The sequence below is a fragment of the Trachinotus anak genome, unplaced genomic scaffold (assembly GCF_046630095.1).
Source record: "Trachinotus anak isolate AG129_WGS33_773 ecotype Australia unplaced genomic scaffold, CSIRO_AGI_Tana_v1 ptg000002l, whole genome shotgun sequence".
Classification (NCBI taxonomy): Eukaryota; Metazoa; Chordata; class Actinopteri; order Carangiformes; family Carangidae; genus Trachinotus; species Trachinotus anak.
The window spans coordinates 13,887,788-13,914,802 of record NW_027273853.1 but is presented as its reverse complement, the minus strand read 5'-3'; the positions used below and the strand labels follow the sequence as shown (position 1 = coordinate 13,914,802).

Sequence of the window (27,015 nt, the reverse complement as noted above, 5' to 3'; positions counted from 1 at the left end):
ATGCTTCAAACTGACATCAACTACACACAGTACACACACTGCAGCACTTCCACTTCAAATGACATTTCAAATTCTTTTACCATTTACACATGAAGTGCCATTTCAACTGCACTTCAGTCCCTTTCAGGTCTCAAGTCTTCACATCTGAACAACAAAAAAAGACTTCTTCACCTCCTTTAGCTCCCACACCTTCCACCATTGATACACAATTTATTCCAAATTCATTCAGTGCTTACAGTTCGACTGCCACTTAAATGGACATTGCGTCTCATTTTATACTCACGAACTGGCACTAATTTCTTTCAGGACTTCCACTTGTATCAGTAATGCTTCGGCTGACACTTCTTCTCCTTTCGATGCCTCAACTTCAACTGAATCTTCAGCTCCTTTCAGTACTTACTGATTCACCCAATACTTCAACTTCACTCAGCCTACATTTAAACTGACACTTGAACCTCTTTCCATTTTAACTGTAGTTTTAAATTCCCTCAGTATTTACTGAGGCCTTTTTCAGCATTGTATGTATTTTGTATGTTTAAAGTGTGAACTTTCAGCAGTAAACATAAATTATCTACAGAAAATGTAGCCTTTTCCACTCTCATCTTAATGTTTTATCTTGTCTTACAGTAGCACAAACTTTGAAAACACTTTACTTTCACGCCTAAACTGAATAATCTGAGTCTGTTGGGCATTTTCACAGGTGTCAAGACTGATTTTAAGTTAGAAGAATGCGAAGTATGACCGCTCTCAAACACTTCTAATGTACGGATCACATCGGCTTGAATAGTCTTTCCCCCCAATTTGTTGAGAGGACAAAGGCCAATGATGCACATTCCTGAGAGCAGCGGCTGAGAAACATTCCATCCACTGTTTGTAATTGTTCACAGCTGTAAGGAGAGTCTGCTTCCTATTTGTCACATTCACGGGTCAAGCGCTACCATATTCTTCATAATCACTGGCAAAATAGAAGTAAAGCTCCAGAAGGGAAAGGGTGTTTACTTACTGCAGAAGGTGAAGCAGTGCAGCTGTTAGCCTTCCTCTGACTCCACCGCTTGTTCATCTTCTGCGCTTTGTTATTGTGAGGATGTGCTCGTCATCTATCTGTTTGAGCAGAGGACCTTGTCATGTGTTTCTGTAGGATTTTGACGGCTGTGGCACAGCTTGGGGTTGCTGTTGTGTAGAAGGTGTCTCTCCTTCTACCTTCAGCTTGTTTCGAATGGGAGCATCTGAGGATGGAATAACATTCACGAAAGCTACTGCTGATTTGTCTCTTTGCAATATATCACACACCATGCAATGTGTCCTCACCAAGCCACTAAGCAGTATTCTCTCTCTTTCCTTTAAATCAAGGGCGTCAGCAGGATTTAAGTATGTTAGTAGTAAACTTTGTTACAGGAGGATTAAAAAAGAAAAAAAAAAAAAAAAAAGAAATGCAAAAATCAGCGGAAAACAAGTGTGGATCACAAACTGTCTTTTCCAGTAACAGTGCTCTCCCTTTATGAGCCACTCCAGAGCCACAATATTAAAAAATGATGTTATGATTGTGCATGTGTCTGTTTGCAAGAGTGTGTGCATGTGTGTGTTTGCACAGGTGCCAAAAAAATTCCGCTCTGTGTACAATATGTGCTTGTGCTGAGAGTGAATGCAAGTGGTCCTCCACTTGAGAACAGAGCGGCACCACAGTCAGCTTCATTGTTTATAATCACGTATGTAACACAGAGCAGAGAGACAGCTTCTACCTCAAGGTAGTTGTTTTATAATCAGCTCGAGTCAACCTCTCCCAAAAGGATCAAAAACATGAACACGTATTTGCTTTGCTTAACACGTGGAGATCTAAATTATACTTTTAGTGTCCCTTGTTTCGAAGGGCAACAGCGAACACAGACGATTCATGCTAAGGAACTGAGATCAGCTGGAGCAGAAAACCTCAGTCATCTTGTCCAAGTAAAATCGCTTTGCTCAAGCCACGAAATTATAGTTTCTAAGCTTGTGGGTGAGGGAATGAGAGTGACGGTTTTTCTTGTGGACCTTGGGTATGTTTTCAGGAACCACAGACCTAGACCAAGATATCAGCTGCCAGGAGAGGGTGCTGTAGCTCCTGAAGTATTCATACGCCGTCAAATACTGTTTCCTGTCACCAGCTTGAATATTAGAAACTGCAGTAAAATCTGTAATCACATACATGCAGTGGGCTGTTGCATATATTTTTAGCAATACGTCCTCTGTCTTGTGTCTTATTATCAGTGATGAGTGACATTGGTTTCTCAAACTCAAAACCATGTGATAGTGTTGTTGCAAAACTTCATGGTGTTTTCTTGGTTTGAGAGTGTGGTAAACATTGTCTTCTTGTGCCCCCACCCCTCATCGCTGAATTAAACACAGGTTGACATCTTGGACTGTCTCTGCCTGGTTTTTTTTAAAAGCTGTAGTTTTACTACCTTATTGAGTGTGATGTTTGGTTGCATACATGTGTGTGTTTGCATGGATATGTGTGCGTGTGCTTGCACTGCCAGTTGTATTCCAATGCAGTGTTGTAGTTTGCAGCCACCCCACCCCCCATCCCCCCCCCAACTCCCCTGCTGGTCTGAAGTGAAACAGCTGCCTCGGCTGCTTTGCCTCCAGCTGCTTCCAAATTGTCCCGCCATTAAGCTATTATATGTTTACAACCACAGCAACGAGCAAACCCACTAGGTGCTAGAAGTCCTGATGATCTTCCTCTGTTGCAATAGATCATTATCCCGCTTTCGTATTACACAGCTTTTGCCATGCTGTTAACTAGCTGTGATACAATTTGGCACACTGCCCTGACTGAGATGGAACAGTACCAGCCACCAATACTTTGTACTATCCTGATGACTTGGATTTGCCATTTTCATAGGTTAAAAAAAAAAAAGATTTCTCTAAAACTCTTTTGCTAAATCATGCATATCCCCATGACATGCAGGTTTATACACAGTATACTGCACCAGGAAATGGATACGTCTTAATCTAATGTTGGGATTATATATGCAAAAAAAGGATGCACTGATTAACACATCTGACTTACGTCCCCTAATACTGTAGATGTGTGATTTCACATAAACAAGCTTTTTGCTCTCTAACGTGAGCTCCGTATGTGCTCATTTAGTCTGCTCGGCTCTGGAGCTGCAGGAGAGTGCCCACTCAGAGGAGAGAAGCACGAACACATTGATCTTATTTGGACAGGCTTTTGTCTGGGATAGATCCAAACCCAAACAGCCAGGGGAAGCACCACAACAGGGTGTAAGTAATTCTCTTGCAATCCAGACACACTCTGCATAGGTTACAGACAGAGCAAAACCGCCTGTATCATTCAAAACAGTGTTATTTCTTCATTCAGCGTATAATGATTTAGTTAACTGATACAGTCGCCCTTGTTTTTCTCTCCTGTTCAGTTTTTAAGCGTGGTTATGCTGCAGTATTTTAATATACTGGATCTATGCTACTTCAAACCGAGCTGCATGTTGCATGCCAAAGAGGTGTTCCTCTGTCAAAAAATGCAGCCCAAAAAGACATCTGGTTTATGTTATGACAACACTGCTCTAAGATGCAGCTTGTATACAACTGAACCAGTTAGCAGCTTTCAGAAATTGGAAGCATTCACTGTATGCATGTTTCTCATTAACTCCGAACACAGAATAATACAGTACCTCAGTATATTCCACATATTCAAGACATACTGTACGTATTACACAATAACTAGAATCCGCTTACTGAAGTGAATCTATAGAACAAAAAGAGAGCAACACACAACATGTACTGTGCTTTTTCTTTTTCTCAGTTTAGCATACAGTTCTCATTATTGTTTGTCACTAATGTTAGTTTCTGTGCCAAGTGCAAATGCAGTCAGGATAATAAAATGGAGATGTTATTCTGATATATTTTTCTTTGTGTTTATAGCAGCATTTTTTCAAGAGAAAAGTTATTTTGTTTCCAGTTTAAGAACCGAATGCTGCTGAACTGAGGATGTAAGATGACTGCTTATGAACTCATGGAGGAAAAAGGAAAGCACAGTAAATAATCAAAACTGTGTTCCAGGATAAAGCTGTTTTGACTTAGTGAGGTTCCGTGATAGACAGTTAGACATAAACTGTTTACACTGAAAACAATGACTTTTCGTTAATAATTAATCTGCTGAGTATTTCATTTGATTAAGTTATTAAGTGCTTGGCCTATGAGAAGTGAGAAAATAGTGAACAATGCTCAAGATGATGTCTTTAAATGTCTTGTCTGTCACTGTGTCCAACCAACACTCCTCAAACCAAACAATTACAGTTTACAATATCAAAAGAAAATTTGCTTCTCTTTTTTGCTTCAACTGACTAATTGTAAAATCATTTCAGCTCTAAACAAACTTTTGCTCAGAAGACATTCAAATAGATATGAAACAGCAGGTCATACACCACACCAAAACCAGGATCCCTAGGGTTCATTGAAATCTTGTAGTAATAAGAACACAGTACACAGTACTGAGAACAAACTTAGAGAGTTTTACAAATAAATTTTATTATTTAACAGTATTAGGAAGCATGAATATATAGGACATATATCAAATTCCATGGCGAGTAGTTGTGTTTTAGTTGGCCACGTGAATTCAGTAGGTGCAGTATTTAAAGATTTCTCCAGAGTGTTCCAGTTCCTGTCACAAAATTCGCAAATCTGACCAAATTCAAAGATTTGAGCAAATTTGAAAATGATGGAATTGTCTTCTTTAGTGTTTGTATCACACATGTAAATATTTCAAAGCAACAGGTTCCTGCTTTTATCTGCCATCTGTTTAGAATAAGGCAGCAGAAAACAGTAATTCAAATCAGAGCCAAGTTTACGCTCTGCTGGTTGCACAGGGATAACATCAGATATGCAGCACTGCAGCTTTATGGCTTATTGGCCAGTTTGGTTTTGACTGGATCCATATCTGTATCAGCATCAAATGAATTCTTACTGGGATTAAAGTAAGTGTCTTACACATTAAAGAAAATTAAAAGTTATTAGTACTCACATCTTATCAGCCACTTGTTTTCAGTGTAAAAGGCACACTATACTAGAGTGTGTTTTTATTTTTGCTGTGATTCCTCACTAAGTTCACAGCACAGGCAAGTATGATGTAACAAATCTCCTTTAGAAGACAAAAAAATCACATACAGTAGATGGTCTGTGGCGATCCCTTTACATTTAAAAAAGATTTATGGGACCAAGTTAGTTGCAGAATCATGGTTTGCAGTAATAGAAACCATCTAGCCTCAAATTAGACAGCTTTTCTCGATGCGTTCTGTAATTATAGCAAGTGATTACTATATTTACAACACCTAGATTGTTACTCAGTCCAGAGGGGTAAAAAGCTTTAGAGAAAACATACAGTACTGTACAAGAATATTAAAGCAAGATATATAAAGAAATGCTGCATTCTTCCTCTTACAAATTAAAAGTTGATGCCATTCTTATACATGCTCTGATTATTTTGCATGATCTTATAACAAATCACTTGACTGCTTTTCAGCAATTGAACCAGATTTAGATTAATCTAATGCTTTTACATTCAGCAGATGGTGTACCAGCCTCAGCAGTGGATCTAACTGAGAAGAAAAATAGCTTAATTTCATAGTCTGAATTCACTTGACAGCATAGATCCCAAGGGGAAGTATAGGCTCTTCCTGCACGGATATGGTAATAGAGGGTGCTTGCTGAATCTCAAATTCACATTAAGCTACATGATACATATATATCATTTAATGCACTCTTAAAGTAACTCTTAACATGTACTCAGCTGATGACATGAAGTGCTGCTAATACAAATAAAATGCTGCATCATTAAGTTCATAATCTCTGAAACATACAGATTTACAAAAAAAACAAAAGGTCATCAGGCACATGAGGTCGCCTCAAGCCTGAATATATCAGGGTTTTTTTTTTTTTTGGTTTTTTTTAAAACACTCCTAGTGGTAAACTCATACAGTTGGCTCATCAGTATGAGTCACTGTTTGCAGAAATCCTCCCTTTATTATTGCTTCTTCTTTTTCCCAGGTGTCTTATTGAGGGAGGATCAACATGCTCAGGGAAAATCACATTTAGTGTCTTGCTGTAGGATGTGATTGGTGATAGATCAGACTGTATTAGGTAACAAAAGACTTGAATTAACTGGCTGTCAGATCAATAAGAGTCTCTCTCCCTCCCTCCCCCTCACTGTCTTACTCATTCTTTGATTCTTTGTGTGTGTGTGTGTATGTGTGTGTGTGTATTATTGCTGTATACTGCATATATTTTTTAAACAGCATTCTACTACCTGTGTTAAAAAAAATATGTATCTAAAGAACATGGTTCTTTGTTTACTATTGGATGTAGTTAGTAGTAGTTAGTAGTATAACGTATAAACATATTTATATTGTAACATATTTTGTAGGATAATGGGTCCTGGACACCAGTAAAGATCACAGGACAAATCCATGTAGGTCATGAGACAATTAACGGGATAGAAACACTCTAGCCATAACCCATACACATGCACAATTGGTGATGATGGGTAACACATAAACCACTACTACTACTGAATAATGATAGCATTCCTCTGCTGTGACTAAATATGACAGTGCCTCAGATTAGCTGACTGGAAACCAAGGATTCAGGTGGTAGCCAGTGCAACAGGCAATATTAATTACCTGCATATTAAATCCATAACATTTTCTTATTTTCTTCTCACCTATTTTCTTTTCAACTAATTTGCAAGGTTTCCATTTGTCATGACTTGATTCCCTCATGTGTTCTAGTCAAACAGCATTTCATTTTCTAAAGCAGGTTAATAGCTGTTTAAGAGAACAAGCCGAAAAGTGAAAGACTACAGAGCAGCATGTCTTACTCTCAGGAGGATTCTTGTACACACTAATGGGCAAATATAAACATCTTCCTTTTTCACAGCGCTCACAGTACATTTTCTGTTATCATTATTTTGTTCTTTGTTGGGGAATTCATGGAGCAACACACATGACTGCCCCGTACGTGTCTTATTTCCTTGCTCTTTATGTGTTGAATCACAGATAATGTGTAGCTGTGAGTTCACTTTGTGTATTCAGTGTATTTCTGTGTGCCTGCCTGTCATTGTGTCTCTGCTGTGCTAGTGCGTTTATCAGTGTGCACTCTTCAGGTCAGAACAGACTTAGCCTGCTTATTTTTGTCAGAGTCGACAGCCTGTTTGGTGAGAAGACTAATCTGGGGCTGTCAGAGTCTCTCTCAGAAATGTATACGACCTTGTTACCAAGGAGCTCTTCTTCATATGAAAGTACACCTAGCTTATTTGTGAAAAATGTGCTATTCAGAGTTCATGGATTATATCTTATTTGGAAAAATAATTTTATATAGTATATTTTAAGTATAAGTTAAGTATAATTACTTAATGATTGAATGTCTTACCATTGCTTATCCCCTGAGATTAACAACAGTACTCAAGGACACTCTGTGGGGATTTACAACAGACATCACTAGTCATGAAACTGCACTTCACCAGTTTGAAGACAGACTCTCTAAACCATGAGAACATGCTGCCACTGGGCCAGTCAAACATTTCCACTGTCCAAAACACAAACTAATGACATTAGACATAAAAAACCTGACCACAGTAAAAACATTTTCTAGACCTGGTAAAGCCCTGATGTATGAGGTCCAAGCAGTTTGCAGGAATACGATGAGTTTGAGCCAGTATGAGAATATGACACAAATCTAAACAAATTTCTGTCATGTGAGGCCAATTAAACACAACATTAAAGCTCGGATGTTTCATAGTAATATCTTTATTGTACAAACTGTTTCACTAAATTATACTCTACAAGAATACATGTGTACATCTTGCCTTACTCACTGAGTTGAGCTGAATTAGATCGACAAAGATGCTCTGTTGAATTTATGCATGAATGACCTTCAATTATTTTACTTGGATAGTACAATGACTATCACTCTGAGATTTGCATACTTGTTTCTTGTGCACCAGCTTGCTGAAAACCAGCATGAGATATTATTTTGGCAGTGACTATACATGAAATTACCACACTTCACTATTCTGTGCTAACAAGGAATTATACAAAATCCATTTGTTTTGCTTTCGAGATGTTGAAAAATCAGTTGGTTGAAAAATTGATATTCATGTAAAAGTGGGATTTTTAACATACCATTCACATTGTTGATATTCTGTAGTTTAACCATTGGTTGTGTGTTCTTTTTGTTTCTCATTTACTTGTCACATGAACCATTTATTAATGCAAACTCACTGGGCTGATGGTCCAGTATTGAAACATTCATCCAACCACTTCACTGATTTCACACAGCTGCCATGTTAGCCACCTGACTCCGCTGTGCGTTCTGCTGCTCAACAAAACAATCTAAGCCCTGTGTCCAGCAGCCTCGATTTCATATCCCAGAATGCATTTCATACCAACTGGCAGCAACAGCGATGACTGGCCAGGATTTTAACGCAGGCTTAAAAGGCATTGTAACTTTAGCTCACAGGACTGTTTATGTTTCACTTTATTAAATTTGAATATTTTTTTCAGCTGAATGCAACCATGTATATTTCCAGTGCCTGGTAAGTTTATTGAACTCACGCTCATTTGTAAATCTGCTACAATGTTTCCGGAGATTTGGGGAAGGCCACTGTGCAGTTTGAAGAGATGCAATGCATTTTGGGGCAGTTGAGTACGTCCAGTAAGCTCATGGTGCACACTCAGAAATTCTTGCTAATCTACTATTCATCTGATAAATTCACTACATGCGCTACATGCTCATTTTGACGTCATACTTAGTAGGAATAGTATGTTAATAGGCGGTTAGGGGGTGATGTTGAACACACAGAAATGTGATGTTCATTCTAAACTTAACTACAGTAATATGTTTCCTTCTGAAGGTATATTTTAAATGAAAAAGTCTTCCATTCACAGGAATAAATGTCTTTAATTGGAAGTAATTTGAGCTCTCCTTGGAGGGTGGTATGACATTTTATTCTCATTTCTGTGTGACAAACCTCCTGTACACCGGTCCAGTCCAATACATGAGAAGAATTTTAAGTTGTTAGAGCAGCAAGTGCTGTGCAATGTGTGGATATGCTCTTTTTTTTTTCTTGCAAACCCGGTGAACTGAGATAAGTGGAAATGAAGGCAATGGTGGGAAAAAAAAAAATAGAAAGGAAAAGTATCAATTTATCACTTCAGACTATTGTGTACCACAACATCAGCAGCTCCCCACAGGAGTAGGACTCGAGGAGATTAAAGCAGAGTCCAGGAGACGGAGAGAGCAGGCCATGTTTCCAAGGAAACAAGCTGTGCTGAGGACAAGGACTTTCTGATGGTGGCCATGTCAATATTCAGACGAGTCTTACCCCAGCAGATGTCCACTTGATTACTCAGCTACACAAAGAAACATTCACAGTTAGATGAGAGGATCAGCACCACTCTCACAGCAGTCAGTTAGCTTAGCTTAGCATACGCCCCCTGTAAATGCACAATTTGTCATTTTTATACAGACTAAACAAATGAGATATAACTTGTTAATTGCTTAGCTTTAGAGGTACTGGTTTGTTACATGTGGACATAGCCAGGCTAGTGTTTCCACCTGCTTACAGTCTTTATGCTAAGGTAAGCTACTCGCTTTAGCTTTAAGCCTTTTAACTTATTGAGATTAATGATTAATGACAAAAATGAACATAATGGCTTCAAACTAAAAAAGAAGTGAGCAATGTGTGTGGGTTGTAACACTGTCAACAGATCCAGCGCTGCTGTCTGCAGCTCAGATGTGGCAGACACTATGAAGGTTTGACATGTGTGTGGTATTTATGACTCCTTTCAGGCTAGACGGTCTTCATTGACTTGCACTATGCATTATTTAAAACTCTGACAGAGGGTGTTTTCAAGTATGTCCAACTTTTTTTTTTCTCTCCCTCTCTCTCTTTTTCTCCCTCCAGCTTTCCTGCTTGTGTTAAACTGGGTGCCAGAATGTGGCTGTGTGCACCAGTGCTGGAATATATCGCGCATGGTGGGAAAGAAGAGGGGCTCTCTGTGTGTGGCAGAGGCCTACACTTGGATTAATTTGTGTGATGTGAATTAATGGCTCACTGGAGTGTGGTTGACGCCCTTTTAGTATCACCCACAAACTACAGAGCAGCGCAAGATGAGATGCGCGCTGCATTAGATCACCCACCAAGCCGTGCAGAGATGGTAGAAGCAGAGCTAAATGAAATGATTTTGTCACCTAAATCTGTTTTTGTCTGCCTGGTGCAATCTTCTCCAGGGTAAAACTTCAGTTACAAACGTCTGGTTGCCTTTGATTGGACTGGAAATGGTCTCATCCTTCGTGATTAACCTGAGTTCAAAACGTGAAAAAGACCCAGACACTCATCAACACGATGCCTCTCATCTGGCCAATAATATTCTATTCTGGGAGCTTGCTATCTTTCCTTGTCACAGACTGTACTCGACTTGCTTCTTCTTCCAGAGAAAAAAATCACGTCTTTTATGAGAAGCCTGTCATTGTACCTGGGGAGTAGAGACAGGGGAATGAAATCTTCTTTGTGTGTGTGTGTGTGTGTGTGTGTGTGTGTGTGTGTGTTTGCACACATGTGTCTGTGTGCATGATTTAACTGAAGATGTCATCTGCTTTTTGCATGTGGTTAATATATTCTATAGGTTTCAGGCCTGCAGTGAGATTACAGCCACACTTTGAACACTAATATAAGCCACTTCGGTAAAGCAGCACATCTTATATTGCCTGTATCTCTCTGTGCTGAGTGAGGAATCAATCATGCTTTCATTTCTCTAACTGCAGGTTTGCTCCACTTAAGGAGCAACTCTGTATGAGCACCAGACAACAATTGGCAGTGTGACCATGCCATGCTTAGGTATTGATTTTCTGCTTTCTATGCTGGCTGTGGTATTTTCAAACCTACTTAGTCTGAGGGCAAATCACTGTTGTTCAGTGCTTCTGCTCCTGCTAAGGACAACAACACAGTACAGGCAATAGGCTGCCTTCATAGTGTGTCCTTAGAGGGACTAGAAAGTGTAATGAGTCTGGGGCACCAACTGAAAGTTAAACTTTATCTGGCTTTTAGAAGTCAATTAGTCAAGCGCTTTACTTATTCAGTATTTTAACATTATGATGCAGTAATTAAAGTTTATCAAAATGTCATGTATCATTGCTTTTGTCTGTGCTTATATATGCTACTTGTAGCATTTTAACATCAATTAATAAACACAGACACCACTGACAGCCTCAGTGCCACCTGGTTGAATGTTGTAGGAAATCTGCTCGATACTCTACAAGATAAAACAGACGGAAGATGCAGTTCTTCTGGCTCTAATGAAGCATTCAGATTTTCTCTCACAATGGCAGATGGAGCAAGTGAGATGCTGGTAGAATAATCGTGTTTATCCTCTTAACTGAGGCAAAACAGAAGGATGAACAGGATTTATAAGGCGCTAATGTTGACACTAATGCCAACAATATCACAGCACAGGCAAGTGATCATTTCAATTAAGGTCTACATTTCTCCAGTTATAACCTTTTGAATGGTGGAGAGATTAGAGACACTCCAGAGGAACACAGGTATGAGAGCAACAGAGTCAGGGCTTTCATGATTTCCTGAGTGCTAATTTATGAAGTTGATGTTTTGATGCTTTAAAGACTAAAAGACTACAGGCAAGATGTAAAAATGGCAGTAGTTCTTTAGAGGGGTCAAAGTTCACAGCTTAAAAAGAATATAACAAACCTAAAAGTGGTCAGATATACACTAAGTGCTGCACTTATAGGTTGGAAATCATTCACCGATACTGAAAAACAATTAAGAGTACTGTAGAATTTTGTGTCACATTTAAGGTTGATTTCAACCATGCTATCCAGTTCCATGTCTGCAATTTATTGTTGCTCTGCAGCCTTACACAGTGTTGACCTAAATCAGTATGGCTAAATCAGTATAATCTAAAAATGCAGACTGAGTCTTTACAACTATTAGCAAGCAATGAACTATTCATGAACAAAACATTAGTGCTTTGATGTATGTATTCTTTCTCTCATTACAGTAAAAGGAATTTTTGGCGCATTGTCAAGTAAGTCTGCCAACAATCATTTCACATTAAGCTACAAAGCAGTGACCTTGAAACGAGGCGGAGTTGTGTATTCTGAGCTCTGGACAATTTGTGTGTTCAATTTCTCAGCGATTCCTGCAGTCCATCACTGTCATAAGCTCATTATTGATCAGAGACTGATGCGTCTCATGTTCACAGTTAGTTGTCTCCTACTGTATCCTCATCTCTCTTATATGGGCTTTGTTCAGTTATATGTGTGGCATCAGAACCATAAAATAAAACAGGATCTTTAAGTATGATTTCCAGCAACATTGGTACTGTCATACTGAGCGCACTCTGAAGTACAGATGTCCAGGCACAGATAAATGCTTTTCTTTTTAACTGCAGATGTTGAAACTGACAAACAAGAGTAGTCTCAGTGATCAGGCCATAGCGGTGACCAGAGGTCAGAGTAAGAGTAGCACAAGTGACAAAGTGACAGTTAACAGTTCTTGTTGCAAAGCCAATACAGTGACTATAAGGTGACACAAGATGACAATAAAGAGCTGCAACTCGACTATAGAGAGATGCAAATTGAAAAAAAAGAGATGTGAAACAACTACAAAGAAATGAGGAACGACCACAAAATGTTTTTCACACCTTTTACATGTCTGTGTCCAGGAGCACATTGTCTCATAATCTGTCCATGGTGGTTAGCGATTGAAATTTTAGTATTTAGAGTGAAAGTTGATGCAGGTATTGGTACCCAGCCCCCCCTCCCCCCTGCCACCGCAGCCTGAAGCGCTTTACTATACAAACAGCAGCAGGAAATCGCTCTAAATCGTACCCAGAAATGTGAGTACATGCGCAAAATGCCCCGTGCAAGTGTCTCAAATCATCTTGCAAATGTCTGAGGACTTGTATGTAGCATGAAAGGAACATCCATCTCATTTAAATAACTCAACAGCTCTAGTGTATTTAGGGGGGGGGGTTGCTCCACGGGAGACGCCCCCCGGCATTTTGGTTTTCTGCTGATTGACTCAGCGGGCTCTCATTATCATGGAGGAGAATGAGCTGTAAATGTTCTCACTCCTCCTCCTGTTTATTTTCAGGTTACATTGTGGTTGGGGAATGTCGCTTGAATGCCAGTTTTGTTTTTCCCCTCAAAATTGAGAGGAGCACTTACCACATTATTTATGGTGTGACATGCTCTATTTAGTATTCCCACAAGAATTATCCCAAAACCTCTTTGTTGGTACAGTCAGTGAAACACTTGCAAACTCTTCAAGGCTGTGGCTCTACAGTATACTTGGATACTGCCCTCTCTATGTCTTTATATACGCGACACCTGACAGGATGTGGGAGCACATAGTGGTTTTATTGTGTTTGTCTTCAGGCTACGATCTTAAAGTGAGATACCATAACTCTCAGTAATGTCAGATGCAGTGAACAACTGAGGAGCTAAAGAGGTTTGAAGCTAAAGAAAAGACACAAATGGCTTCATGCATCGAAGAGCTCAGAGAAATGTTTTCTCATCTCAGCTCAAACAGGAATCAATACAGGCTCTGCTCTCTTAACTCACAAGTAGAGCGAGGGTGGTTTTTCAACATTATAACTTCTCCCCTCTGCTGAGGATTATCTGCTTGTACAGTTGTACATATTTATGTGATATTATGTCTCTATGGTGATGAAGAAATGAGCAGCTCACTGTTTCAAAATTTTGTATCTGACTATGTTAAGGAGGTAATCAGTTAGCTGTTGAACTGATGGATCGAAGAGAAGCTACAGAGAATTGTAATGTGTGCACATAATACATAAATCTGAACAAAAGCTAGTAATTCTCAAGGCTTTGCTTGGCCTGCAGACAACAAGCAATTTAATTTAGCATTGTAAATGAAGGGAATGGTGAGGAATGTGAATGTTATAAATGAGTAGTGCATTAAATATTTCTCTCAAAGGACATAAATTCTACATCTACAGCATATCCATCTAAAACTTTAACATACTGTCCATATCTATATTCTGCTCCCTGATCCTTTTGACAGCTACATTTCTTCTAACAAATTCTTTGAGAAATGTTAAGTTCTATGAAGTTCAGACAGTTCAGATTCACATTATCTTAAGGCTATGTGAGAGACTGTGAACTAGGGCTGTCAATCGATTAAAATATTTTATCTTGATTAATCGCATGACTGTCCATTGTTAACTCGCGATTGATTGCAACAACAATGACAAATACTGTCCAGAATATTCTCTAGAATAACCTCAAAGGTACTGCATGCTGGCTTTGAAGCTGAACTTGCCGTTCAAAAGACCCTTTTCTTTATCTATTTTTGCTCGAGAAGGTTTGTTTCTGCTCGCCATCCACAACGTTACTGTTGCGTCGCTTCCTGATTTCCCAAACTATGGGGGCGGGCCGAAGGTCATAGTCACAGAACATGCGTGCGTTAATTGCATGTCAAAAAATTTGTGACATTAAAAAGAATTTGCGTTGACTTACTATCGCATTAACTTTGACAGCCCTACTGTGAACATGTTTTCAAGGGATCAAATCTTTGCCAAAACACAAACATAAAAATACATAATTTCAACCCCTTGCAGTGCAGTTTGGGCTTCCAGCAGTTTACATTAATTACCGTGCTATACAGCCACACTCGCTTCTTGAATGACAATTTTTTCCTCATTTGCTTCAGAAGCTCTTATCAAAAGTGATCGACCTGGCAAGATCAAAGTGCTGCCTACTGGTTTCCCCTCTGGCACGTTCTGACTGGGAAAGCGAGCTTTTAAAGGACTTGTGACAAGCACATTGCCTTTGAAGCGGATTAGTATTGTTACCGTCTCATGTTGCACAATGATGTTCACAGCATACTGTCCCCAGAACTTAGTGGTCGACTGAGCCCCACACAAATTTCCCAGTTGTGAAATATTTGTTCTCACAATTTCAAAGCGGCCCCTAGAGCCCTATAGTGCTGCACTATGATCACAATGAACAGGACACTATAGGCCCCCAAAAAAGCTGCTGCTGATAAAACTTATTAAGCTTCTTTTTCATGTCCCAGAGGAAAGATTGATTCCACTAAAGAGCCTTTTAATACAAATATATTATCTCCCAAAAGCGATATGAAATGTCACTCTGGAAACTGCTGCTCCAACACTTTATCAATGGAAATGTGATCAGAGGAAATCTAAGACTGCAGCACATTTTTATTAATTCTGCAGCTACAGTTTGACACTGAATAAACTGCTCAATATTTTCTGTCTTCATACAAGAAAAGAAATGTTATTGTTTCTTGCACCTTGAATATTTAAATCACATTATAGTTTTCTGTTCACTGGATTCCTTTCAGTTTCAAACAATGAAAGTATTGAAAGACACGGCATCCTTCACTGCTAGACAACAAATAATGGAAAATAACTGCTATAATATTTTCTCACTAGCAGACAATTTGTGCAGCTGCTGCTGTTCATAACAAAAAAAAAAGAAAAACTCAACCAAAGGGTAAACAAGATTTTTGAATCTCACAGTCTTGCAGTTTGGCCCAGAATGTAATTGACTTGTGGATGTTTGAGTTTGCACTCTTTAAAGAAACAGTTGTTTGAAGATACACTTATGCATTCTCACATTTTCTCACTGCTTTTGAAGACAACAGCCAGCTAGCTTAGCTTAGCATAAGTGCATAAGTGCATTAATATATGCTGGACTGTTTCTTAGATATGAGCAATAACTTTTAGAAAATAGTCCCGAACATAAGAAGCAGTGAAACCACCACTTCTTATTTTTACACTTACACAGATTTTGTACAAATAGAGAGATACTAAAGAGAGAATAACATGCTAATTATTGACTTTTCGAGGTGCTGAAAGGAGCTGTTTCCTTCTTTCCACTCTTTATGCTAAGCTAAGCTAATCATCCTCTGACAGGTAACAGACAGATGATACAGCGCTATTGATCTTGTTCAAGTTCATCCTTGACCTTGGAAACAGTCACTGACACACAAAAAAAAATATGTTAAATGTTTTGGAGGTTGGACTGAAAAAAACAAACAAAAATATAAACAAACAAACAAAATAAAAAAATATGAGTATAAAATGCATTGCAGAGACAATCTGCAAATATTCACTGTCAGATGTAATTTAATTTAAAAAAAAAACAAATTCTATTTCATCAAAGGTTTGAAGTCACATGTTCATTACAATTTATTCAGTTACTACCCACCCAGAGACATTCCTAATCAGCCTGACTGATTCAAAACTGAAAATGTTTAACTAACTACACTTACGAGCTACTACCACACCAACGACTCTGAGCTCTAACACAAATGTGATTTCCATAGTTGTTGAAAGAGTTGAAATTGACGAATAAACAGTTGCTACATGTCGTAACCCCCCCTTTAAAAAAAAAAAAAAAAAAAGTTATTCGACTGATGCAGGGTCTAGGATTAACAAGGACAGGTTAAATTACAGCTTGAGTTTGGGGGCAATTCAATAGGAAGTGAATCAATCTGAGGATTAATTGTTGCACCACATCCTGAGCAGCAGACACTGGATACAGCCAGAGGGAGACAGCCATAATGGAAATGAAATACAGACGGGACACAACTATAGCAGCTTAACCCTTCACAGCTCCCACAACATGTTATATGTCTGATTAAAACACATGTTCCCTACAAGAAAATGTAAAAGATGATGACTGGAGATCAGCTTAAGCCTCACTGGTTCTTTCTGTCTGAACATTGTGATATTTTAGGTAAAGAATGGTGGATAATATTCAGTTTACAGTTTTAGGTACTTTTCATGTGAAATCTTTCCAGGTTGTGGATCCTATTGAGGCGCAGCGATCTATGGCATGGTGGAAATGGCTTTCAGGCGCTCAATGATGTGTCACGAATGCTACATTTTACAGCTGAGAACTCCCCCTGTAGTATATGAAGTTATTATTGCGAAGGTTGTGAAAATGAGATGAAATTCATTATTTTGCTTCCAGATTTTGAGTGTGTTCTCTGCATTATTTTCTGTATTTCTGTTCTCATCACTGTTATGTGAGAATAATGTGGAAATCTCCAAAACTTCATGGTTTGTGACAAATCATTTCTCAGACAATCAGACAGGTTATTTACTGCAAGTAGGAGAATTTTCTCAACCCACAAATAGAACATTTTAACCTTTACTTTATGAAATAAAAAAATCTAAATCACCAGAGAGTAGCTGTAAATGTCCATATTGTATGTGCATACTACAGATTTGACACACATGGATTATTTTCTCAAGCAAGTGAGCTCCTCTCTTGTTTTGTTACCTGATGTAATATCACTGTGATATTTCTGGCCAAAAGGCCTACAGGGTTGCTGGATATGTGATGAGGGTTGCAAGCCTTTGTTTGTCTCACACCATTTTCTGATAAGCTCACTATCTGTCTTTCTGTGAGCTGGCTATGCATCACAATAGTTTTGAGTAAAGAAGGTGAAGGTTATGTGCGAACGAACGAGTGAAATGCAGTACATGTGGAGAGGGAATAGAATGTTTTTCCCAAGCATGCAATATAATAAATGTTATTTTATATAAAGTATCTTCTGGTTGAAACTTTAAAGAACAATTTGTATCTTTTTTAATGAGTCAATATTAAATATTTCAAAAGGAATTGTAGATGTTCAACTTTCTGTTTTTCTGAGCACTTTAAGGACTTCTTGTTCGCTTTGGCTTAAAAAATGAAATTCAGTGTTCATTCTTGAACTTGGTATAGCAATTAACAAATCAATCTCACCTCTGGGTCTATAGCTGCTCTGGATCTTTCAATCAAAACACATGATATTCCTCAGCTAAGTTAAGTTTGATTTATAAATCACTCCAAGTAAATAATATTTTCTCGGTCACCCCAAAAGTTGTGATTCTGAGTTTTTTGTGATTCTTATTTTTAAATGGAGCTTCAGGTTGCACCAAGCGATAATTTTTGCATGGTTATTATTGATCATATTTTGAGGCCATTGGCCAAGATAATAAAAATGACTGAGCTACCACTGTTGTGCTACTTTAATAAAATATATCTCAGTGATATTGCCATTGATATATTTTATTGAATGACATAATCTGACCAACATCGGTTGCTGCACATATTGCATTCAATCTCCACCTGAGGTTGACTTAACGCCAGGCCATACGTGTACCCACATATCCGCATAAACATCTTGAAGATTTTTGCCTTAGCTGAGCAGGAAATTGATTCGTCTTGGACATTATTCTTCCAAAGAGATGCTGCGATGGTCTGAAGCAGGTATATGCCGTCATTTGTCAGGTGTCTGCTTGCGCTCTGAAGCTTTGACTTATTGCATCTGGATTGGCTGGAGAGAAGATAGGCTCTCAAACAAATGGCTGCTGTCAGGCACAGAGAGGCAGCCTTTAATGAACCTGTCTTCACAATTGGCACGGTGCATGTCAAGCCATTATAAAAAGAAAAAGAAGAAAAAATCAGCCTCCGAACCTGCTCTGTATCAAAGCTTCAGTGCATTAAAGTAAACTCCAGTATACTTGGATGCTTTGAATGCAAAGTGATAACATTCCACACTTCATTAAAATTACTCACTGACTTCACTAAAATGTGACTGCTGACATTTGAAACAGACCACAAGGTCAGTTGTAATGTAAACACTCCAACACTTTGGGAAACCACTTGGACTAAGTTGTGACTGTTTTGTTTAGACTAGCTTAGCATTAACACCGGAAGCAGGAAAAGCTAGCATCTGCAGTTGAAGGAAAATATATTGCAGTTTTTTTCCCTCTGTATTCCATTACGATTCAAATGTAGTGAATAGTATAGTAAGCTAGAAAAACTGAGAAAAATTATTCTTTTCATATTGTCCAGTCAATGGTCAGCTACTGATTAATAAATGGAAAAGAAGTCCTGCTGTATATATAGTGCTGTATACAAAGAGTTTACAGGTGCACTAATACTGGTGGTGCTGGAGAGACCTTTAAGGGGTTATTTTCAAACATAATACCCACTACTACAGCTAATTCTATGTGCCCATTAATTACAACTTAAAGCATTTCTTCAAACATGCAGGTAAAATCTCTCCTCATGTTTTAATCACTAAATTATTCTGTGTTTTTAACACATAGGTGGATCCAGTCATTGTCCGCACCTAACAAAGGATCTTCAGCACTGCTAAGTAATAAGTCTCTCAGATTAAGATAAATGGGTCAATTTGAAAAGTAATTAGCTAACCTAAAGCCAATGCATGTTTCTAGAATATCTACCCTTTATCACAGTGTGCACCGAACCTGCGATTGGTTCTGCTCTCCTTTGTTCTCTGGCTGGTGAATCTGTTAAGAGAGAATAGAAATGATTGATTTGCAACACTGCTTCTACTCTAGCCCTGACATTACTTAAATACCCGTTCAGTATAATGCCTGAGCACAACAATGAGGTTAGTTGATTGTAAAAGCTAGAAGATATTCAGCTGTAAGAATCTCAATTACTTTATGAGACAAAGGTTAGAGAAATAATTAAAGACGCTAAGTCAGTGAGTCAGACAAAGCTGTCATGAAGGTTTTAAGGCATCGAATGGACAGAATATGTTCCACAGAGACTGTATTGTCTCTTTGAAGCACGGAGACAGATTTATTGCAAAGGAGTATCAAAGCAGGCATCCTCTCATAGATAAATACCTCCATCTATTTTTTTTCTCTCCGAGAGATAAGGACCAAAGCTGATGATCCTGCCTTGCATTTCAGGTGGCTTGTTTTCTATCTCAGAATAGACTTTGAAATATTGCCAGACCGGGGGCTCTCTCTCGCTCTGTCTCCTTTAATCATGCAAAAGGCAGGTAAATTGATATAGGAGTTTGCCTGAGTGGACACAGTCCAGAATCAAAATCAGCTTTATTCACCATGTTCACTTCGTGTACAAGGAGTTTAACTTGTTACCATTGGTGCTAAGATATATGCAGTTGAAGAACAATACAACAGGGCATCTTGTACAAAAAGAAAATGTGGGTTACAGTTACTGGGCATTAACATAATTAAGAGTCTACAGACACATCAACAAACCTGTAGTTAGGCACAGAAGTGCTATTAACTAATTGTTAATGTTAAAGGATAAATGTGATAATATTCTATATTTTTCTTCCTCTCAACATGTCCAACACATGCAAAGAATTGTTCCTGCTACTACGTATGTGTAAGTATGTAGCAAAAGCCTGATATAGCTATTTTTCTGTGCCATAGACTTCCATTGTAAAACACATCAGAAAGCCACGGAGTTCAACTAGGTGACATTTCCTTTATTACAATGAACCTGGGTATTGTAGTTTATTAGGGCCATCCCATATTCACTGTCCTGCTCTGCACTGCATTGTAAATACACACAAGAGCAGCAAATCCATGGCAGGAAATAGTTCCTAATAAATGTACTCCTGTTAGAGTGAGGTTTGTTAAAAAATACATTTCCCAGGTATTTTGGAAAAAGGATTTACCCTTATTAAGTAGTGAAGCTACATATTTGTGAGCAGCTTTTGAAGATTTATGTTTTCAGTGTTCAGATTTATGTTTTATGGCTTGGGGCAGGTATAGACAGTCTCATGCATTTCTCATGGGATTTGTTGACAGTAACAAAAACATGCTGATGTAAGCAGGGTTTGCTTAATGTTTACCATGTTAACTATCTTCGTTTAGGGTATTAACATTCTGCCATTTACAGCTGAGGCTGATGGGAATGTCATTAGTTTTGCAGGTATTTGATCACAAACCAAAGTATTAAACAAAGTGAAATTTTGACCTGATGTTGGCACCAGATTAACATTGAGAAGGTTGTCAAAGTTATTACAGTTCACACATTTTGTAACATGAATATGTGTCTAAGATTTCAATATTTTTATATAGTACCAGTCAAAACTTTGGACACACATTCCCGTTCACCCTCTCATTCACTTAAAATGGATATACTGTATATACATTCTGGGCCAAACTGGTCCACTGATAATGGATAAAAAGGATAGTGTGGATTAAAACATAACCTTCAGATTTTCTGTGTTAATGTTGACAATGTTGTCACTGCCGTAAAGTTTAGGAGCAGATAATATGGTATAAAGAAGCATTACATTACAGTAACATGCATATGTAGATTGAGATTTGGTAGAGATTATATATTATCACTAACACCACAAAATAAATTTCTTAGTGGACATCATACAGTATATCCACAGGGAATATTTGTCTGGTAGGTTTGGCAGTGAATAGTATAAATAGAGTAATTATAATGTAGGGATGTACTGTATGTTGGAGAGTTGATAAAAACCAGAGCTTTCCGCTTCTGCTCAATATGATCCAAAAAAAAAAAAAACCCACAGGATGAACTTTTCTTCATAACAAAGCGTCGTCCAGATTTGGAATTTGCATATTGTCGTGACTCAGACTGGCATAAAAAGGTGGAAAGTAATTTCAAACATCCGTCAACTGACTAATGTGAGCACTGCAGCAGTCAGAGACTTTTGTTCTGCTGCTGTATGGAAATAAGGCAGTGTTTTGTTTCACACCATTAAACTCGAAGTGTGTTAAACAGTCATTTACATTTTAAAGTGCCGTATGAAGAGTAAACTGAGAATTGCCAGTCTGTTAGGTGTCAGCAGAATAATAAATCCTCTGCTTCATTAAGGTTTCCTGGGAAAGTCACAAGCAGAGAGGCAGGATTGGGGTTCATTGTCACAGTGTAAGCTATGAACAGTATAATTCATAATTCATTTCTTATATCCATCATCATTGCTGGCTTTTGAGGTTTAGTCAAGGCGATCTATTTTTCCGTGATGTAATAAGTGCAGTTTACTTTTTTTTGGCTCCTTTATATGAGCTGAAAATAAATTGACTCTCTTTACAAGTCTGGGTTTTGTGAATCTGAACACCTCACAAAGTTACCAAATTACCCTTGAAGCAAGCAATTACCTGAGCAATTTTGTACAACTGATCGCAATTACCTGCATCTACACTCCAAAGAGCAGATGTCACAGAATGTTTTTGATAGCATCTGCTTTTATTTGTAATCTCCAGTGATGATGGAGATGACAAGACAATTTAAAATTATGGTTAATTTACTATAAGTACAGGTAATATTTATTATTATCGTTATTATGAATAAGCACAAATATCATTTAGCCCTAAATAAATGACATACACTACATGCATGATACCCTTTAGCAGTGATGTTTTACACTTAACATAACAGCCTGTCATTTGTAATAAGCATCATACAGACCAACAAGTGTCTCCTCACATTGCTGAAATACACTATAAAGAACCTCTCTCATCTCTAGCATAGCGCGGTAATTATATAATAGTTCTGTGATTTGTGTGTCTTTGGATATGTTCCAATAATCATGATTAAACACTTTAGAACCCTTAATCTATTTTCCTGCCACTTTGCCATGCCTGCCTTTCACAGCATAACATAAAACCTTATGGCTGTAGGATTGATTAACAATTATTTTCCATAAGCATACGTTCCCCTGCAGATGACAGCTCGAGCTGGTCTGTCCTCATCCTCTGCTGTGCTTCAAAGTGGCGGGGAAACAAGTAATTTTCTGTCATTTTGCTTTGCACTTTGTCTCGTATATGCTCCACATTTCAAACGACAGGAGCCATATAGATTCAGACATATATCCAGTTGGTTTTTCCTCGCCAGTGGCTGCAGCTCTCTCTGCCTGCTGAAGCAGAGCAACACATAATAGCCGGCTCTGTGTAGCTGACTGCTGGACGGGCTCTTAAAAGTCAAGCATGGTTTGGAGGGCACTTCAAATAGATTAAATGAGCTGCCTTGTTGTTTATGCAGGCCCAGAAAATAGTGTTGATGAAAAACACTGCTGATGTTTATGTTCATCTACACTCGCACCCACTGAGGGATCATTTTATCGCACACTGAGATCCATTTGATGCTTCGCTGGATGTAATTGGAAAGGAAGGTCCTCCAGTCTCTGAGGGCACCTGTGCAACATTCAGCACATCAGAACTTCATCATCCTGTTCATGCTTCCTGAGAAATGATAACTTATTCTCACTGAGGCAGTTTTTGAATTCCCAGTATCTTAACTGCAAATATAATGATTTTTTTTCACTTTAGTTTTATTTAGTTTCAGATTATCTTTTTCTTTTCAGTAAATTGAATCATAGAGTGTAATGTTAAATATCATGGACACTTACTAGCTTCTTTTAGAGCTTCCAACTATTTCACTCTTTATTTCTTTATATTTTTATTGTTTTTACGGCATCCTTTAAAAATACTAACTCATATAACATATATACTGTACATCTTCCATTATAATTGTAAATTGGTAACGCTGTACAAGAAGGTATACAAAATCCTGAGGGTATCAGAAACACCCTGACAAATGATGACTTGTTAATCCTGAACAACTCTGAATGGAGGACCATTTAGTGGATAATGATTATACTGACTGGGACAGTATATCATTAAATCATTAGGTAATGATTAGTTCTTAAATATCTGACCACTAAACCACATCTAAACTGACCACCGTCTTAATGAGTTGCTCCTGATTAACTCGAAACCAGCCACAAACTGTGCCAGAAAACTAGTAGCGACTCATTAAATTACTAATTACTTAATCATTAGTTACTCTCGTGTGCACTTTCAAGGACAGTGTACTGAGAAGTTACTCATGATGCTTCACTATTACAGTCAGGACGGTTAGTTCTGATTAATTTCTCACTTGTTCTTTAGTAACTACTGAGGAGTTTGTGTATCTTATTGTGTTTATTAGTCAATTATTAAATATTTCACTTGCTAGATTTTATTAGTAGTAAAGTTGTTAGTAGCTTTTATTGAAGACAAAAGCCACTTGTCCAGTTTCCATATGGTAAGGTAAGGAATTTCTTTCTACTGTGTTGTTCTTAATGTCACTTTCTGCTGTAGTTTCTCATTGTTCTTACTGAACTGTGTAATCACAAAGCCAAGGTAAAGCTGTTTCTCTCTGCAGTGATGACTGTTCATGCAGATATTGACTCCTTTAAGCTGTCATCATTTCATAAATTAAATCAAACTGTAAAGCTACTAGCAGTTCAGATGAAGAGGCTGAACTCATTAACATGGTTAAGCACTGCAACACCACTGCCAGGCACTGCTCTGTGGTATTAATTAGGTCACAGCTAAGCTGAGAAGCTCCACCGAAGTGAGTTAGTTTATTTTCTCATCATAATGATGTGAGAGCAGAGGAGTGACGATGCAGACTTTGACTTGGTGTATAGCCCTCTGCTCTTTGATTGGCATTAGTTTGAAGATGAGAGTGCCTTATCAGTGTGTAATGAATTCCAATCCCATCTTCTTGTTGGTTAATTTCTACGGTTCAATTATTGACACTCATTCAGTCCTCACTATGATCATCTGCAACCAGGTTGCCATAGACAGTGAACTGTTGCCATGGAGATGGCTGGAGATTTGGTAATGTCACTGCAGGTGGGGGCACCAAGGCTCCAGGTTTCTAATGTTTGTGTCAACATGTCACAGGTGAAATTTAGTTTTATTTAAAAACAATAACACACTTAACCGCAATGTAAATAAAACTATTATTTCTGTAACATTTTGAATCACATTTCTTAAATTGCTGCACTCCAGTGACATGGAACACACCATTTCCAGCAGGACAAACATGTGGATGTGTGGTAATATGCACCCAAAGCCCATGAAGTATTCATGTAACCTATTTCCCCCTGTCAGATGTCTCACCAGAGACACAGTATCAGCCTCATTGCGTTCTCTGGGCCCCATCAATAGAGTGAAATTAATACCACTTTAAGTATCTTTAGGGCAATCTTTCTTTTTCAGAGGCAATGAGATTACATGTATCTCTATTGACTTGGTGTTATACAGTATATGAGCGATCTATTTTAATAGGATTAAAGCATGTTGTATGAGAGCCAGGACTCTAAATGTGTGAGCAAGAGTGTATCCAGTAAGTTTTAATGTCTGAACCTTTGGCTCACTGGCTAATGTTGTCTACTCATGATTACCCGAGCCGTCGAAAAGTGTACAGCAGCACCAGACAGCCAATCGAATCATACGGCACTAATTAACTTTCAAGACTATGCAGAGTCATTTCATTACAAATGCTGTTTCCTTTCATCATATCTCTGTGGCCGTGTTTCAGCAATCAGTCTCTGGAAGATTGAAAACTAAATTGAGTTTGTGTGTAATGCACCTCAGCCGTCAGCGAATGCTAATTTTGCTCTCAGTGAGTCAAACAAACACATTACCTGTGCATGAGGCTGTGCAGCAACATTGATATGAATAACCTTTTAATGGCACATAGAGCCCCAACATTGTATCAGGTCACTATGGTATAATAATATTCAGCTCAGTGCTCATGGGAATCAACACTGAAACGTGTCACTTTTGCTATGTTTGCACCTGGTGTCCACGTTACTCTGGAGTTTTCAAGCCTGAAGACTTTTGGAAACACTGCTAGCCCCATTTTATTTTGAAATATCCCTTCCTGATTCGTCGCGCTGCTATCCAGTGACCATTTTCCACAAGAAAATAACAACTCCTAATCTAAAACACTTGTCTGGACAGCTCTTGTTTTTGATTTAAAATGCCATTTTAAAATGAAAAATGAAAACACTGCATTAGTGTGGATGTAGCCTCGGACTCCACCTACTCCCGAGAAAAAGATCCAGCACTTTTGCTGTGTTTAAGAGCTAGCTGCTTACTGTCTTTGTGTGCCATTTGGTGTTGACCAGGTAATGTACAGTAGGTTTTAAGATCTTTTTTGCTCAAAGCAGCTGCCTGCAGCTTGTGAAAACAAGACAAACCAGTAAAGATATGGGCAATTTTCATTTACTCCGAGCAGCCACTTTCACATACAAATAGTCATGTCATAAGTTGTTAGTACAAACATATTGATCATAGCTGTAACATAACTGTACTGTAATTCCTTAGCACAAATGTAGCAGAAAGCTAAATTTAAAAAAAAAAACATTGTCATTGGACATAAAAAATTATAAGTGGACATTTGCAGAATCATCCAGTTAACACTAATGTACTTACCTGACTGGAGCATTAATAGTACTTTTATATTTTTACACAGTTGTTATGTGTACAATTCACAGCACATTCAGATATTGAACTGTAGACTCACAGAGCCCTGTGATCCTCTCCAGTAAAAGCTGGTTTTGTGTCCTGTTTGAGCTGCTACCGTGTGACTGAGCATCCTGACCGCTGGTCAAGTAGCTCTGTCTGATGACTTAATTGAGGTCACAGGCTGAGAGCGCAGTTTGCCCATCCTCTGCCTCATTAACATATTTCTTTGTTCAATATGTTGATGTGAAGCAGTGATTTACAGTTAATCAGCTCAACACTGTTACACCTCTGATTATGCCAAAGTGTATGGAAAAAGGCTGCCATGAGATTGAATTCAACTGAATATTTTTGTTCTGTGATGCCAAAAAGGTTTACAATGTGACTTATTAAACATCCTCTATAAGATTTTGGGCGTACACTCACAAACAGCTTGCATTCTCCATCGCCGCTGTATTGAGCTCATTTAGCCAGCACTGAGAGAAAGGTGATAGCTGACAGTGTGAAGTAATCTGCTCTATTGATCACGCTGTCACAGAGTGACTTCAGTAACTGCAAAAGCAAACACGGCGAACGTTAACCCTTTACTAGGAGACCAGGAGACGGACATATAAAAGCAACAAGGCTTTGAGGACGATAGTGAAACATTAAAGGGCTGCACTCTGAATATATTTAACAATTTGCTTTCCCAACATCACATTTCCCTCTCTCATGTGAATCTGGGTTGGTCCTGCAGCGTGCTTTTACCTGTAAGGAGAGGAGTTTGCTGCGGGGATCATTTACTGACACTGGCGTCTACGGTTTTGGAGATCAGAGGGTGAATCCCGAGGGGGTGTTGATGCAGACTTGTGCTTTGGTTTGAGGATCTGTATTACCTTGCTCCGTCAAGCCC

At 38.4% G+C, this 27,015-nt stretch overlaps 1 long non-coding RNA gene across 10 annotated transcripts in view; it reads right to left on the bottom strand.

The window, feature by feature from the left end:
* LOC139633816 (uncharacterized) overlaps nucleotides 1-27,015 on the bottom strand; it is a 147,677-nt gene that overhangs the window by 78,698 nt on the left and 41,964 nt on the right. For 2 of the 10 annotated variants that reach the window (XR_011693829.1, XR_011693835.1), the window contains exon 3: nucleotides 1,004-1,226. The exons of 3 other annotated variants lie outside the window; for them this stretch is intronic. This is a non-coding gene — a long non-coding RNA (uncharacterized lncRNA). Of the gene's footprint in view, nucleotides 1-1,003; nucleotides 1,227-18,278; nucleotides 18,457-19,301; nucleotides 19,368-27,015 lie in introns of those variants that run through there. 5 more of the 10 variants (XR_011693837.1, XR_011693830.1, XR_011693832.1 and 2 more) reach the window with 5 other exon arrangements.